Raw genomic sequence first — 8,269 nt, forward strand, 5'->3', positions numbered from 1 at the left:
TTGGTTTGTTGTTGGATCTTTTGTGTGTTAAGTAATGACACGTGTGTGTGTAGCTGTTCGATTATGTGAGACACTTGTGCGGGTAATCTATGGGGGAAAACAATGGGGACGCTCCAATACACATACCCAGTCCAATACACACAGACACACACACACACACACACGATCAGATTAAGTGCTGAATACATGTCTGCCTGCCGGTCACTGGAGCTTGAAATAACACTGGAATCAACAAACAGAGACCACACAACAATGACAGCAGCACATTATGGTCACTTTCATTTCACTAAGAAGTTTATGGAGTGACTTTTAGCGGAAAGAAAACGGGATTATGATGACAATTACACATACTTATTATTATTATTATTAATGTAATCGATAATATGATCCGTTTTTATTATTACTATACTGTTATATCATCATTTATTTTAATATTTTAATATTTCATCCATTATTTAGATACAACAAGATGGTTTATCATATATTTTATTGAATAGGATGTAACACGTTTTAATAACCAAATTATATGTTTAAGACTGTTTTTTTAGGCAATTTTGAGACCAGATCCAGGAGGATGAGCGGGACAAAGATAAACTTCTTGGCTGACAAAAGTGCGAAAAAATGTTCCATATAATAATATTATAATATAATAATAATAATCCATATTAATCAAGGGATGTCGTATGTGAGGGATTTTTAGTCAATAAATAACTCGAATGATCACAGACCACTTTTTAGAATCGTGTCTGGGTCTCAGTCGCGACCCCCAGACTGGTTGGAGAATCTGCGTCTCATTATGGCGCACAATGGACTGAGAAGATGCGCAATAATCATCTGACAGCGGGGATAAGCTGCGGCTGCTGCAGGGGCCAATACGCAAGTCTGCAGCCTCAATACACATCCTCACAACACACACGCTGACCTGAGAGCAGGCGAGGATCACCAGCCAGTCTGACACAACGTGTGCACGGGACCGTGCGTCGTCTCAGACGCGTCCACGCCGGGAGGTAAGTTTATTCACTTTTGACCAAAACTATTCATCAATGGAACGCAGACATCTTTTTTTTATTATTATCATTGTTAATCAGGTCAATTATAAGATAAAGGTTTTTTCTCTTTTTAGTTCCAGGACACAGAAAACTCACAGCAGCACATCCTAATCTCAGATTTGTTACGCCTGCTGATCTGGAAAAAAAAAAAAGACAATGTGCGGAAAGACAATTTTCTCCTCGTCTCTGCTGGGAATTCAAATAAAGCGAGCAAGTGCAAATATCCAAACATGTATGCGAACACCTTCAATCTAAATCATTAACAGCTACATCAATATTCATGCATGGTTTAAACACGAGCTGGAAAATTTCGCTCTATAAAAGTGTGGTTTGGGATTGAATTTCAAATGCAACTCATATTAAATTAAATTAATAATACATACTGTACATGACATAAAGACATGTTTAAAAAAAATGCGAATGTTTTTGCTCGACTTCTTTCACATTTTGTTCATTTGAATCTATGTTAAAACAAATGCATTGGTCTGGACAAATATAACAACGATGATAGTGAGTATAATTTAAGAGTTCATAGACGTGACCATGGTCAGCAAAAGGCGCTTTACAAATATAAGTGACTTACTTACTTATGTGTTCCTTTATTAGAACTACTTAAATCACCAATTACTATAAAATTAAAGTGAAAAAACGAGCTTTTTCATTATTATTTTTTTAAATATAGGACTATTTGCAGGATTTACAAATTATAGATATGAGGCCTGGGTGGACATTCATTTTATTGGGATGCATTAAACTTGAATTTAAAAGTGCATGAGAAAAAGTCATGACCAAATTTCAATTATCTTTGTGACTTGCTGTGTCAGCGGTTTTGATAGAAATTTTACCTTAATTATTTATTTTCCAGTTTCTAAATATTGTTCTACTACATTTGTTGTTTTTATTATTCCCGGTAGACCAATGTTTGAATTATTTTTCCGTGATACTTTTCAGTGCATGATGGACACACTGCTTCATCACTGGTCGGTCGGGCTGCGGTGTGTTTGGGGGGGAGGGTCGTAATGAGGATGAGATTCGGGAGGAGTGGGGTTTTGGGCCGTGGGCCAATGGCAGACAGGCAGCTTCAGCTAAAGGTCACATGGTGTGACCTCTCACATTCTCACCCTCACCTCGAGCTGAAGGCAAAAGTTCCCTCCAACAATCTTCACCCTAATTTTACCCTTGTTAGTAAATACTTTTCTACCCTTTAAAGCCTGTTTTGTAAATTATTATTGATCCTTAAAGCAGTGTAATTGATATCCTCGTATATAAATAACTGTAAAATCCTTAACAATATTAATATTTAAATGATAATAACCTAGTAACCAAGGCACCCACACATACACTTTTGCTATTATTTGCATTAGTCTTGCATTTTTCTTTGAATGTTTTCTTGAAAGACTGTGAGTTTGGCTTTATTGAGGTTTCTGCCCGCAGAGGCTTGAGTTGTGTGTTGTTGTTTATCAACTTGTGACCTATCTTGGGTGACCACTTTACCTCTTTACACCTGACGTTTCATGAAGCTTCATCAGTCCATTGGCTGGTCCTAGTTGAAAACATACAGCACATGATGTTGAGAAATAATGTTCATTATTTTTTCAGGCTTTGATTGGTATACATTAAAATTGGGGTTTTTCAATGCATACATAAACATAAACATATAGCTACTATTTTTTTTTCTATTTTCACAACTTCCTTGGTACAGCATGCAAAGGGAAAAAAATATGTGTATAAATATAAATGAATGTCTATAAAGAGAGAGAGAATTTGTGTATGTGTGTCTCTCACCGGGAGCTGCGTAAGGGCGGTCGGCCGGCCAGAGCGTGTGAAAGCAGATAAGCTGGGAGAATTTTTCATGACACACACACTTCCTGCTCTGTGAAGTTCTATTAGGGAAGGATGAAAACAAAAACACACATCTCGAGATGTTTTCTCTGCAAATCAATTTCATCACATTACGCATGCTGAGGAGATCGGCACTCGGAGAACTGGAAATAGTCGAAGAAAATTATTCTCGGGTCCATTTTTAGGAACCTTATCTCTTTTTGGACGCTTTGTTCTCCAAGTGCAGTTATTCGTTTCTTTTTGGATCGTAGTTTTTTTTTAAATCCATTGAACCTGGAGTTTTTTTGTGAGCTGATGTGGATCTACATTGTTTTTACCTCTGCCAAGAAGGTTATGTGAGCTTCACATCTGTCTTTCTGTCCGCCTGCTTCCTGTCCTCTTGGTAAATAAAATAAATAGAATATTGTATTACTTATTTACATTGTTGTACTGTCCATTTTTCTGATAGATATAATGTTGGGGGAAAAAAAGATCATGACATTAAAATTGGAGAACAACTCATTTAAAATAAATTCACTTTTTTAAACCAAGGTTTTTTATGACCCATTCAATAAGGTTGTTAATACTTAAACGCTCAGGGATTCGGTCAACCCATCATCACACATGGTCTAGTGCAGTGGTCCGGGCACCAGTACCCGTCAGTTGGCCCATTGTTACCGGGCAGCATCTTAGCATATTTAAAAATAAATATAATTTCTGTTCTTATATACACAATATAAACATGATATATATGGGTTGATGAGGCCTTATAAAACGGCTGCTGATGATGATACAGTTTCTTCATTTTGAGAGACCACTAGATGGCACTGGTTTCTATAGAAATGGCTCTGATCTACTAATTCAATTAAACCTGGCATACATTTCACTGGGATTCCCATCTATAGGTCTTTCTTAATGAAGACACCATTTCAACGATACAACAACTGCTGTTTTATGAGGCCGTTTTGTATTGAAAAAATATTGTGTTTTTTCTGAAGAGACTCTTGAAACGTGAAGTTTCCGTCAAGCATACTCCAAAAATACACTTGGAAACTAGTAAAAAATAGTTCACTGTATTTATAGTGCTCATTATTTCAGCAGCCTGGGTTCAATCCAGGACAGTCAATACTTTTGTTTTTGTTTTTATTTATGGTGTGTTTTTATAAAGCCATGTGAAATAATTCCATTGGTAATAATAGAATATATAATAATAGGTATGTGCTGTCTTAGTGCTTTTCTAGTTTATAATTTAAGGTTGGTCATTTTTTAAATAAATAATTCAATCATATTGTCATCTTGTTAACAATGAATCCATATTACGCAGCAAAAGACTAATTCCTCAACTTTCTTAAAATGAAATTGAATTACAGTTTTCTTTCAATATTTATTTAGTTAGTTAAGGCCTGAAAACAAATGTGTTTGAGATATCCCTAGTGTTGTTTCCTGTTAACCTTGAGCCAGAGATTACACAAGCTATTCCACAAAAACATTAACCCTAAGGTAACAAAAGGGTTAATGTTTTTTTCTGCTGGAAAGAGAAAAAACATGAGATATAAACACAAACTATACATTATAAAGTCCAAGTGTATACATGTGCTTTTATATTATTATTACATTTTTATTTCCTTGTTTTTCTTTTCTTGCGTTGCTAAAGAGCGTCAGAGGGCTACACACCCTGGGTAAATAACAAGGGAGCGGCGGAAGTATCACACCCACACATGCTTTCCTGAAGAATCACTTTTTTACTTCTTGTAGCACATGCCAATCTTTTACCTGCTTTTTGATAAAGAAAGATCTTTTGTAAATCACCCGTGCTTGATAGACCCTCAGGATTAGTAGCAGAAAAAGTGCAAACTTTCAGTAAGTGTGGAGATATGTGAGGGACTACTGTCGCTAAGTTTAGTTTGAGCAATGACAAGAGAGCCTTTTCTGTACCTTCTAACATTTTTCCACTCAATCATGAACTTGTCGACAAAGTCAGAGTCTGGGACCTTTGTTTGACGGGCTTTTAAGCAACTACAAGCTAACAAAGCTAATAGAACTTTACTTCAGTTTAAATCTCTCTTACATCCATGTGGTCGACATCATAGCTAAAACGTATGTTCTTTGTGGTCTTATAGACTTTGAAGTAGTGTTCAAAGAATAACACTAGTTGTACTTATTAAAATGTGATTTTTTATTATTTTCTTACAGGAGCAGAACAAGCAGGCAGGTATGCTACATCCATTTCTTTATTTTAAATAATGAAATTCCAAAATAAAAACAGAAAAAAGAAGATTATCGTGTAGAAAACGACAGCCTCCAGGCACATCTGTGTTCATATTCTTCTCACGATTGTCTGGCGTGTTGAAATCCGTCGTTTTTCCAGCCTCGGCAGCAGCGCCGTGTTCAGACACCTTCAGTTTACACAGTCGGGCCCAGATGGCATCTCTCAGCGTTGCTTTTCTTTGGGCCTGTCATCCACTGTAACGTCTTAATTGACGTTTACCTCTGTTGGCGTCTGCCGGTGTTTGCCTGGCAGGAGAGTTTCCCATGCTTGTCTCCCCCAAATTACACCTTTTGTTTGTTTTTCTTTTTTTTTATTCTTTCCCAGGTAGACTGAAAAGAACACTGGTTGGTTTAAAAAACAGCAATTTTAGATGAAAGTCTGACTAATTACTTGTTTTTTTCTGCTTCAGTCCCAGAAATCTTCATGCCTTGCAACTTGAAAGGGAGAGGATTTCAAGCTTGAATGGAGGTATCTTAGCCTAATTCTGCTTTTCAGTCTTCTCCACCATGGAAGAACGAGAACTAATTCCTTCCTACCCAAAGAAGTTATTTTGGATTCCTTCACCTCCACCTTTGTCCAATGAGTTTTAACTTAAAGTTAAAGCCAAGAATTGAGCACTGTGACAGTAATGTCTGCTCTCGTCCATGCATAAGCTCCGCCCACTGAGCTGGTGGAGTATCTCCACGTCCCTGTTATTTGGCAGCAGAATAGAACATTCATCCTTCATCGAATATTTCTCCTCAATTGAAGCCAGATGCTGCGCCGTCAAGCCGTTTTTCATTTCAAACAGCTCGACCCAAAGATCAACTGACCGAGTGAAGTTTGAATCTGGAAGAAAATGTGCTCGTTGTACTTCACGATGATTTCCTTGTAATGTTGTTACTTGCGGTGATTAAAATCAATTATGTCATACATATTTACATATATACAGTATATTCAACCCCAAAATACTCAATTATTTTTAATATATGTTTTCAAAGAACAAGTTTAACTTTCTTTTTCATTCTCGAGAATGTATATGGTTGATCCTTAAAACAAGATAAGATGTTTAGGGGTTTCATTTAAAATTATTTTGTAACATATATTTCTACGTGGTTCATTCTATGCTCCCAACCCTTTAAGATCGGACCATTTGATAACTCAAAAAACATTAAACATGTATAATTAAAGTGATCCCGAGTGTTTTAAGTCATACATAGAATAAGTACATACTATAAGGAATTAATATTCTCATTTTTACAATTAATAGTTTAATTCACTTGTTCATTCTTTAATTTGTTTAGTGCTAGTTGTGTGTGAATGGTTGTGTGGCTTTGTCTGCCCACAAAAATATATTGTTCAACAGTTGTTTTTTTAATACAATATATATATATATATATAAAATTATGTGTAATTTGTTCACTCTTCATATTATCTATGTTTATGAACAATTTAACCTAAATTATTAAACATATCATTTAACATGTAATATATAATTTCTAAAATCAAATTTAGATAAAAACATCAATCCATCAAAGTGAGTGCACCTTGATAAGAAAAAATGACAAAATTAAAGATAATTTTAGCCTAATGTGTAAAAAATATATATCATCTATTGTTATTTTGAGGTTGAAATGATACTTAAAATAGGTATAAATACCATTTACAATTTAATGCCATTTATGTGTTACCATAAAAATTGAAAATTAAACCAGTATCCAGAATGACAGGTTTTATTTGATTAATTTATGTTATGTTATGGTCCACTCTTGCTACAAATTTTTCCTCTTGATTTTTTTTAGTGCTTTTTGACCCTGGTCTATAAAAGTGCTCTACATATTACCTACTTACTTACTTACTTACTCTTTCTGTGACAGTCATGGGTTAGCAAGCTTGATGCTAAGTCACTACAAATCTTGTAGGATGTAAGGATTAGAGAGGAGAGGAGAAAAGCTGACCGATACTCTGCTGTAACTACAAGCATGAGGGGAACTATCGCTGATTTCTAAATATTCTATATCAATGAAGGTGACCCACATCGTTCCACCTGCTGAGAAGAGCTCATCCTCGTCACCAAACCTTCATCCTCGTCTCCTCCACCACCGTGAACAGACTGCACGGAGAGCAACTTATTGAGTGGAATCCCACCCAGCAGCTCAACCTATATGTCACAGATGGTGGGATTTCTCTCTGGTTGATATAGGAAATCCACTAAGGAGTATTGATCTGTGGAAGCTCTGCTCTTGCAGCCTGATCTCCAAGCAGGATCTGGAGGTGCCAGAAGAGTCGTGGTCTTGTTGTCATGGTGAAGTCGTACAGGTTGTTTTTTTTACTTACATTTAAAAAATAAATAATATATGTGGTTCGTTTTGTTTACCTTCTCACACTTGAATGATCAATAAATATTCCTTTATCTCCCGCTCTTTTTCCATGTTCTCATATCATTTATTTAAAAATAAAGAATACAGTAACTTAAGTTGACTGATTGAATGTATCTGTGAATTTTGCTCCATAAAGATGCAAATTGAAATAGGTTTCACAAACCCTGTTCAATAATTAAGTCATGTACCACTAACACATTTATACATTTAATATAGAATTATATATAGATTGATATCATTCATCAATATTGTTGTCGTCTTAGATAAATTAGAATTATTTCAACGTCGTTTACCTTTTTTGTTTGTTAGTCCATCTGTATTTCAGGAACACGAACAACCGGAGCCAAGAATTTTTGAAGGAATCATAATTCTTTGGTTGTGGCTAATAATCCCAAGCATCTATTGTTTTTCAGCAATTTACGAAAGGCTACTGACACCTACTTTCTTATTAAGCTAATTATTTTAAATAATACTTCAAATACTAAAAACGTTTTATTAATTTAATAAATGTAGGTTAATGATATAGGGTATTAGATAAGAAGATAAGATAATATAAGCGCCTTTCACAGACCAGGGTCATGAAGCGCTTAAACAACAAAATACATTTAGTAATTTTAAACATATATTTATTATATTTACATTTTTTCATCAAGTATCATGAAGAAGTCAAATGTTTCCACCTTAGAAGAATCTTCTATCTGACAGCTTTAATTTTTATCCGAGATAAAATATTTAAAAAAAAACGCATCTCATAAGTAATGTAAACGTAT

The sequence above is a fragment of the Callionymus lyra genome, chromosome 9 (assembly GCF_982586985.1).
Source record: "Callionymus lyra chromosome 9, fCalLyr1.hap1.1, whole genome shotgun sequence".
NCBI lineage: Eukaryota > Metazoa > Chordata > Actinopteri > Syngnathiformes > Callionymidae > Callionymus > Callionymus lyra.